Source organism: Bison bison, unplaced genomic scaffold, assembly GCF_000754665.1.
Source record: "Bison bison bison isolate TAMUID 2011002044 unplaced genomic scaffold, Bison_UMD1.0 scf7180017864346, whole genome shotgun sequence".
In the NCBI taxonomy this organism is placed as follows: domain Eukaryota; kingdom Metazoa; phylum Chordata; class Mammalia; order Artiodactyla; family Bovidae; genus Bison; species Bison bison.
In genome coordinates, this window is record NW_011494918.1 from 2,060,017 (window position 1) to 2,069,566 (window position 9,550).

The window sequence follows — 9,550 nt, forward strand, 5'->3', positions numbered from 1 at the left end:
ATGAGTTTGGGTGAACTCCAGGAGTTGGTGATGTACAGGGAGGCCTGGCGTGCTGCGATTCATGGGGTCACAAAGAGTTGGATATGACTGAGCGACTGAACTGAACTGATGAGGGTGATATATTTAATCTGAATATATCTGTTTTGCCATTGTTAAAATGTTAAAATGCACTTCAGAGTAGCTTTTAAGGTGTAAACAGTAAAGTTCTTACCTTTGAGAAGTTGTTCTTAAACTAGAGGTTCTCAGCAGATGCCCTCGGGAGCTAAAAAATATCATAGAACCAGGCTGAATATAAATACAGCAAAAATAGTTATTTAAAATGGTTATTAAAAAAGCAGAAGTTGGATTGCAAAATTAAACAGAGATGAAGAAATGGATGCAGTGGGTGTAGAATATATATGAATGGTTTGATGAAACATACTTTCCAATCCAGAGAATTTTATAGATGACAGGAACAATTGCAAAATGTTTATTTTTAGCACTGCTCAAATGATACATTTCTAAGTTTCTACTGAGCTTGGGTAATAAAATATGAGTGGCTTATTTTTGAGCTTTTTTCTGGGAACATAATTCCTTATAGTGAGTATCAAAAGTGTATTCTACCACTGCATTCTGCAAACCCGTGTCCTATATGTTCTCAGGAAGACACCTGTAAAAAAGATGTCTGAAAAAACGAGGTGTCTGGCTAATCCTTTCGTTCATCCTTTATTCATTCCACATACATTTATGACATGCCCATGGAACAGACACTCTTCTAGGCACTCTGGATATATCAGTGACCAAATAAAGATTGCTGACTTTTTTTTCAGCTTATATTTTTACCCTACTCAGACAAAAACAGTTTGCGACCCCGTGGACTGTAGCCTACCAGGCTCCTCCCTCCATGGGATTCTCCAGGCAATAATACTGGAGTGGGTTGCCATTTCCTTCTCCAGGGGATCTTCCTGACCCAGGGATTGAACCCGGGTCTCCTGCATTCCAGGCAGACGCTTTAACCTCTGAGCCACCAGGGAAGCCCAAAACATAATAAATAAATTGGTAAACTACAGAGTACACGGGAAAGGTATAAATGCAATGGTAAAAATGAAAAAGAAAAGGCAGAATAAGGAGAACCAAGAGTTCATAGAGGTGGTGTGCAGGAAGCTGCAGTTTTACAAAGAACATAACAGGGTTGAGAAGACGACATTTGAACAAAAACTTAAGAGGTGGTGAGGGAATTATCCACGTGAACAAAGAAGAAGAGCAGCAAAGAGAATAACCAGTACAAAGGTTTTGGTTCAGAGGCGCGCTTGGCACATTCAGGAGCGATTAGGAGGCCAGTGTGGCTGGAGCAGAGTGAGCAGGAGGCAGAGTAAGAAATGAGACCAGAGTGGTGAGGTGCAGGAGAACAGGTCATGCAGGACTCTGTAGCCCTGCAGGGTCCTTGATGCTTATTGTGAGTGAAAGGAAAGCCCATTGATTAACTGACAAACATAGCCTTCAAAATCAAACTTAAATACCTTCTCCCATATGAAGCCTTCCTTGATTTCTTTGGTCAAGTTTGACCAATGACTCCTCTGTGGGTATAACTGTACCTAGTTCATCCTGTAAATATTGCTCACTGGTTTGCAATTATTTGTTTTCTTTTTCATCTCCTCAACATGACTGTGAACTTCCTGAAGGCAGTGTCTATGTCTTCTCTGTTTCTCTCTCTCTCCTGCCTAGTTGAATTCCCAGGACATACGAGATACTCATAAATACCTTGTGGATGAATGAAGCTTGCTTTCAGCATCAGTGTTTCCCCTCACTTTATAGGCTCCCCTTGCTTAGTTTTCTTAGTCCTAGCCAGGCTACCCAATGCTGCCTCGCTGGTCCTGAGATCCTGAATTTTCACTTTAGGCGTAAGACCTGTACTGTGTAACTCCAAGGAGCGGTTATTTCTTTAGTTGGGGTAACTCACCAGGTAAATTAGTCCACTTATATATGCTAGTGGTAAAGACCCATCCCAGATTTGTGCTTATTTCTTTCACCAGGCCCTTCAGTGATAATGTCTCTGCTTCTTTACCTGCCCTTTGAGTGTCTCTAATGGGCACTGATATCAAGCTGGAGGATAGATTTGGGTATATTGTTGAATTATTGTGATAGCCTCCTACTATCTCTCTGCTTCTAGTTTAGCCCCTTTTCAGTCTATTCTCAATACATTCATTGCAGTGCTCTTTTAAAAGTTTAGTCAGATTCATGTCTTTCTGTTGCTCAAAATTTGGCAATTGATTGGTTTGATCTCCTTGCAGTTCGAGGGCATCTTAATAGTCTTCTCCAATACCATTCTTCAAAAGCATAAATCCTTCAGTGCTCAGCCTTCTTTATGGCCCAACTCTCACATCCATACATACATGACTACTGGAAAAACAGTAGCTTTGACTAGACAAACCTTTGTTGGCAAAGTAATGTCTCTGATTTTTAATATACTGTCTAGGTTGGTCACAGCTTTTCTTCCAAGGAGCAAGTATCTTTTAATTTCATGGCTGCAATCACCATGCAGTGATTTTGGAGTCAAAGAAAATAAAGTCTGTCACTGTTTCCATTGTTTCCCCATCTATTTGCTATGAAGTGATGGGACCAGATGCCATGACCTTTCTTTTTGGAATGCTGAGTTTTAATTCAGCTTTTTCAGTCTCCTCTTTCACTTTCATCAAGAGGCTCTTTAGTTCCTCTTTACTTCCTGCCATAAGGGTGGTGTCATCTGCATATCTGAAGTTACTGATATTTCTCCTGGCAATCTTGATTCTCAATTTTCCCCCTCTCTTTCTCCCACTATATCCACAAATCCATTCTCTACATCTCTGCCTCTTTTCCTGCCCTGAAAATATGTTCATCAGTACCATTTTTCCTAGATTCCTAATGTATGTGTTGTAATATTCATTAGAATGACTGATGCTAAACCTGAAGCTCCAATATTTTGGCCACCTGATGGGAAGAGCTGACTCACTGGAAAAGACCCAGATGCTGGGAAAGATCGAGGGCAAAAGGAGAAGGGAGCAACAGAGGATAAGATCATTGGATGGCATCACTGACTCAATGGACATGAGTTTGAGCAAACTCCAGGAGATGGTGAAGGTCAGATAAGCCTGACATGCTGCAGTCCATGGGGTCTCAAAGAGTCGGACATGACTTAGCGACTGAACAACAAAATAATAATAGTATCATCAAAATTGTTAATAACAGCAAAAAACATTGAATGATTTTAAGATTTCTTTGCAAGTCTGTACATCCTGTGACTGAGCTGGACCCTTTGAGGCCTTCCCAGAATAAACTCCAATCCATTAGGGTCCTCTGCCTGCCTTTTTAAAAGAGTTAAAAACTGTATAAAAACTTCAGTCAAAGATACATTTAATCAGAGAGTTGAAAAAACACAGAAAGAAAGGAAAACAGTCAAGCAAGATAATGTAATAATACTTTAGCCCTTAAATAAAGTCAAGGATCTTTAGTTCTTCCTCAAGGACTATGGATAGTATTGAGTCATGTCTTTTGAGGTGTTTTGTAGCTACTGAAATCCCCGCTAGGTGAAAGAAGTTAACTTTATGCTGCCCACGAGCACAGAGACCCCAGCCCAGTTGGAACCAGAAGGTTGATAATGCTGACTCCCAATCACCTCACCACCAACCAAAAGAATAGCCATGAGCTGATCACACCCTACTCATTGAACACTGGAAGACTCCTTGCTACTCTGTCCAGGGTGGGTCACACAGTCTTGAGGGCATTATTCTGCTGTGGCCCCAAAGCAATGAAGCTGTTCTTTTCTGTGTCACCCCAAACCCCACGTCTCCACATTTCTATTTGGCACCAGTGAACAGAGGCTGCATTTTGGCACCAATCCTTAGATATCTCACACACAGAATATACAATGAACATATTGGGGCTGCTTTTCTGCAATTAAATCAGCTTTGGATACAAGAGTACTCCTCATGGATCTGCTTTATTACCATGACCCTCTGTCCAAGGGAGACTGTGAGATCTTGCTGTTGGTGGATGGCAACTGTCTGTGAAATGGTGAGCCCTGTGCATCTGTGTCTCATGAGTAGTAGCGTCATCTTCCACATATTTGGAACCTTATGTTAAACATAGGACTGATAACAGGTAGAAAAGAAATTGTGCTTCACTGCTCTTTACATGCATTCTGCCACCTCTGTTTGCAATATTTAAAATACTAATAGTATTACCCATTTTTATTTAGCTTTTATTTAGATTTAATGTTTATCATTTCCTCTTGTCTCTCTCTGGGTCTACTAAGGTAAGTATAAATAATCACTATTATTTAGATGAATAAGCAAGCCCAAAATTTCTCAGGTGACTTGCTCTCACTAAAATCCATCTGATATCAGGTGAAAATACCAGAACTATCCTACCAAAGTGATTACTTAAAGGCTAATGTAGAAAGCAACACTGACTTAAAGATAGTCTCCCAATAGACTATGGTCCATTGAAACTTTCTCACCTTTTACCTACAATGGAAGTTAAAATCAAGTGAGTCAATCATAAGATAAAGATATATTTCTCTCTGGGGATACAGAGATGAGACAGGTAGCCCTAAGGTGTTCTGGGTCTATTGGAGGAAAGTGAGTTGAGCAAATACTGTAAACTTAAAATTTCCAACTCTTGCCCATCTTCCTGTGCCAACAATGAAACTTCTGGCCTTCTGTAGGCAGCTCTTACCTGGGCCACCACATATATACCAGATCAGCCTTCACTGAGTCTCTACTTCTGCTGCTCCTGGGGTCGCAACTTGGCTCTGCATGGAAGCAATTTTTATTTGAGACTTCCTTTCTAGTCTTTGTTTTTCTTCTGTGACCCAGTTCTTTTTCCTTTTTCTTACACACATTTCTCCTGAAACTTCTAGGCCCCTTATTTCATAGTGCACACATTTCCATATCTCTTTCATCTAATTGCAGGATGTTCATTTTATTAGTTATCCATTAACAGAATCAGGCTGGCTATTAACATCACTCTCATCCACTTCTGGGGCATCCCATAACATATGGAGTGATTAAAGATCCTTAGGAAGCCTTATGAGAACCCACCATTGTCTGATTTGTCTCTTCAGCCTGGTTGCAACTCTTCTCTGCCTTGAAGTTAACACCTCAACAACCTTAAAATGCTGTGGTCTCTCATCTATATTCCTGGCTCCTGCTATGCTGTCTGGAATGCTCTTCCTCCCACCTCTTATTTCTTTGTCTCCTACACAGGGTAACTCTTAATTATTCTTTAAGAATTAGCTAAAAATAGGATGGTAGTCTAGAGGCTACGATTCAGTATTCCCAGTGCAGGAGGGCCCCAGTTTGATCCCTGGTCAGGGAACTAGATCCTACGTGCTGCAACTAAAGATCCTCACACTGGAACTAAGACTCAGCCCAGGGACTTCCCTAGTGGTTCAGTGGCTAAAACTCTATGCTCCCAATGCAGAGGGCCTGGGTTCAAATCCTGGTTGGGGAGTTAAGGTCCCATGTGCCATAAGTAAGACCCAGCACAGCCAAATTTTTTTTAAAAAGAGCCAGCTCAGTCAAATAAATACATAAATATTTTTTAAAAGAAAAGTTTATCAAATTTCTTTTTTTTAATTACTTTACACTATTGTATTGGAAATTTAAAAAACATCTTGGATATTAAAAAATAAATAAATAGAAAATAAAGAGTAACATTCTGTGGGAAAACTCTCAAAAAAAAAAGTTTATCAATTTTACCTTTTATTTGCTAAAGATATTTAAAGCAGCAGTTAACATTTATTGAGGGCTTGCTAAGTGCCAAGCATATGGATGTTTTCCTTTAAAGCTTTCAGCACTCAAATGTGGTAGGTTTTATTATTTTTATCATTTTCTAAATGAGACAAGTAAGACTTTGAGAGCACTTTATCTGCTTTCTCCAGGAGGACCCCACCCACAAACAGGGATAAGTGTTCCCATATTATTATCCTATGCATATTTTTATCATTGCACTTAGTACATAGTGTTACAATGCTATTTGTGTATGTTTTACTTGTTTTCACTGGGCCAATGAGTTCCTTGAGAACAGAGATTGTTTCTTACCTATCTGAATTTGCAAACCTAGCAAGGTGACTGAATTGTTGAATATTGGCTGCATGAATACCTCACTCTATGAATGAATGAATGAATGGGTGCCATCATATGGCCTGTTCAACTATTATAAAAGCATAGACTAGGTAACACAAACTGCCTAGGAGCAGTGAAAAATAAAAAGACTCATGGAGGAGGTGTCCTCTCAGATGAACTTGAATGAAGAGTAGGAGATGTCAAGACAGTCAAGGGAATGAGCACAGCAATAGCTTCAGTTCATGCCTTGAACAAGACCTCAGATTTAAGGTGTCCCAATATGTCTGTGCAAGGCTGAGAAGTAGAATATGTATATTTAGAAACAGAAGGAGATGACAGTATAAAGGGAAAGGCCAGATTATAAAGGGTTTTGCATAAAGTACCTTGAATGATTATAAGCAGGGAAGAACCTGATTAAATTATTTGAATCATCTATTTAGACAGTGGATGGAAAATGGTTTGAAAGGAATATGAAGCAATTTGTGAGAAGTTAATTGAAACCAATCAGGAAAAAGAAAAGGACATGACCAAAGGTGATATCAATGGAGAAGGTGAAGAAGATGGGATGAATATGATTGATAGGCTGTATAGATATAAATATATGGATATGATGGGATGGATATGAATAATAGGCTGAAGTGATTGAACTTAGTTACAGGCTAATTGTGGCAGGTGTGAGAGAAGAAGTTTCAAATGACTCCACAGTTTTTGACTTCAGAAATCAGAAATGAGAAAATAGCAGTGCTATAAGCCAGTAGTGAGAACCAAAATAAGAAGAAGAAGAAAAAGGAGAGCAGATTTTGGTGAGAGGAGGCACAGAGAAGAAAGATAAAGAATTTTGTTTGGGATATATTAATTCTGTAATACTTATGTGATGTCCAGGTAAGTTACATGCATTATCTCATTTATTATCTGCAAAACCCATCTTCAGTAGGTAATATATCCCTATTTTGTGGGAAAAGGAATGAAACTTCTTATTAACTAATGTGTTCCCTAGCTTATCAATGTCCCTAATTCCAGGGCTCGAGGTGGTCCCCTTGGAACTGTGCTGTAAAGTGCCCAGGCAGGGGACTTGCTCAAGCTGGGAAACTGAGGGCTTAGCAGCAGATCCTGATATGTGGAATCTTGCATTCTGCTTCCTACAGATGAGCTATCTGTTCTTTGCACGCTTCCTTAGTGGCTCAGTCAGTAAAGAATCTGCCTACAATACAGAAGACCCTGGTTTGATCCCTAGGTCAGGAAGATCCCCTGGAGACAGGAATGGCAACCCACTCCAGTATTCTTCCTGGAAAATCCCACGGACAGAGGAGCCCGGCAGGCTACAGTCCATGAGGCCTCAAAGAGTTGGAACACAATTGAGAGACTAACACTTTTACTTTCTTCTTTCTGTGCTAGAATAGCAATATGCCAACTTCCAAGCTTTCACAGATCTAAATGAAGACATTATGGAGAAGCTCAGAAGTAATGGAAGGAAATCACAGGGGAGCGTTGGCCTGCAGCGTATGGCACCAACCAGAAAGCTATGTGGTAAGCACGGACAGGAAACGTTTCCTGATCTCACAGCGTGATATAGCATACAGAAAACACCAAAGTGTAAAACACGGTCTGTGCAGGTGATACTGTGAGGTTAGAAGTTGGAACTGGGTCTGACTTTATAGTCTGCAGAGTCAAAACAGAATAGATATTTGGAGATGCAAGGAATTCATCAGCTGGTATGAAGGGAAAGGAGGAAAGTAGCTTTCTGTAGGAAGGTTGCAGGTCAGAAGAACCTAAACCCTGCTCAGGGCATGGTCACTGAGGAAGATGGCAATTAAAGAAATCGGTTAAAAAAAAAAAAAAGAAAAGGCCTTTAGAAAGTCTCTACAGTCTAAAAAGTCACAGTCTGTATGTATTTTATAGCAGTTCGTAATAGAAAAATCAAACAAAATGCAAAAGCATGAAGAAGAAAGAAGAAACCCTCTAAAACCTTCCCATATAGAAATGATCCTTATCAATATTTGGGGAAAATTATTTCTAGACTTCTCTCTGTGCACATACATATGCAGTAACACGTACACATAAGCACATACACACACACACACACGCACACACACAAAGCCACACACATATGTGCTTAGGTGGAATCTTCTGATTTTTCTGATCTATTACATTTTATAACTCAAAAGATATACCATGGACACCTTTCTACATCCATGAAAGCATGTATTTGTAATAATTTTATAATCGCCCAGTATTCTATTGAATGTATGTATCAGTTCAATTCAGTTCAGTCACTCAGTTGTGTCCAATCTCTGTGACCCCATGGACTGCAGCATGCCAGGCTTCCCTGTTGGTCACCAACTCCCAGAGCTTGCTCAAACTCATGTCCATCAAGTCAGTGATGCCATCCAACCATCTCATCCTCTGTCATCCCCTTCTCCTCCTGCCTTCAATCTTACCCAGCATCACAGTCTTTTCAAATGAGTCACTTCCTCACCTCAGGTGGCCAAAGTATTGGAGCTTCAGCTTCAGTATCAGTCCTTCTAATGCATATTCAGGACTGATTTCCTTTAGGATGGACTGGTTGGATCTCCTTGCAATCCAAGGGACTTTCAAGAGTCTTCTCCAATACCACAGTTCAAAAGCATCAATTCTTAAGCACTCAGCTTTCTTTATAGTCCAACTCTCACATCCATACATGACTACTGGAAAAACCATAGTTTTGACTAGATGGACCTTTGTCAGAAAAGTAATGTCTCTGATTTTTAATATATTGTCTAGGTTGGTCATAGTTTTTCTTGCAAGGAGCAAGAAAAGCTCCTTTAATTTCATGGCTGCATGCACTATATGCAGTGATTTTGGAGTCCAAGACAATAAAGTCTGTCACTGTTTCCATTGATTCCCCATCTATTTGCCATGAAGTGATGGGACTGGATGCCATGACCTTCATTTTTTGAATGTCAAGTTTTAAGCCAACATTTTCACTCTCTTTCACTTTAATCAAGAGGCTCTTTAGTTCTTCTTTGCTTTCTGCCTTAAGGGTGGTGTCATCTGCAAATCTGAGGTTATTGATATTTCTCCCAGCAATCTTGATTCCAACTTGTGCTTCATCCAGCCCAGCATTTCACATGATGTACTCTGCATATAAGTTAAAAAAGCAAGGTGACAATATACAGCCTTCACATACTCCTTTCCCAATTTGGAACCAGTCTGTTGTTCCATGTCAGGTTCTAAATGTTGCTTCTTGACCTCCATACAGATTTCTTAGGAGGCAGGTAAGATGGTCTGGTATTCCCATCTCTTTAAGAATTTTCCACAGTTTGTTGTGATCCATACAGCTAAAGGCAAAGGAGAAAAGCTAAAGGCAAAGGAGAAAAGGAAAGATGTACCCATCTGAATGCAGAGTTCCAAAGAATAGCAAGGAGAGATAAGACAGCTTTCCTCAGTGATCAATGCAAAGAAATAGAGGAAAACAATAGAATGGGAAA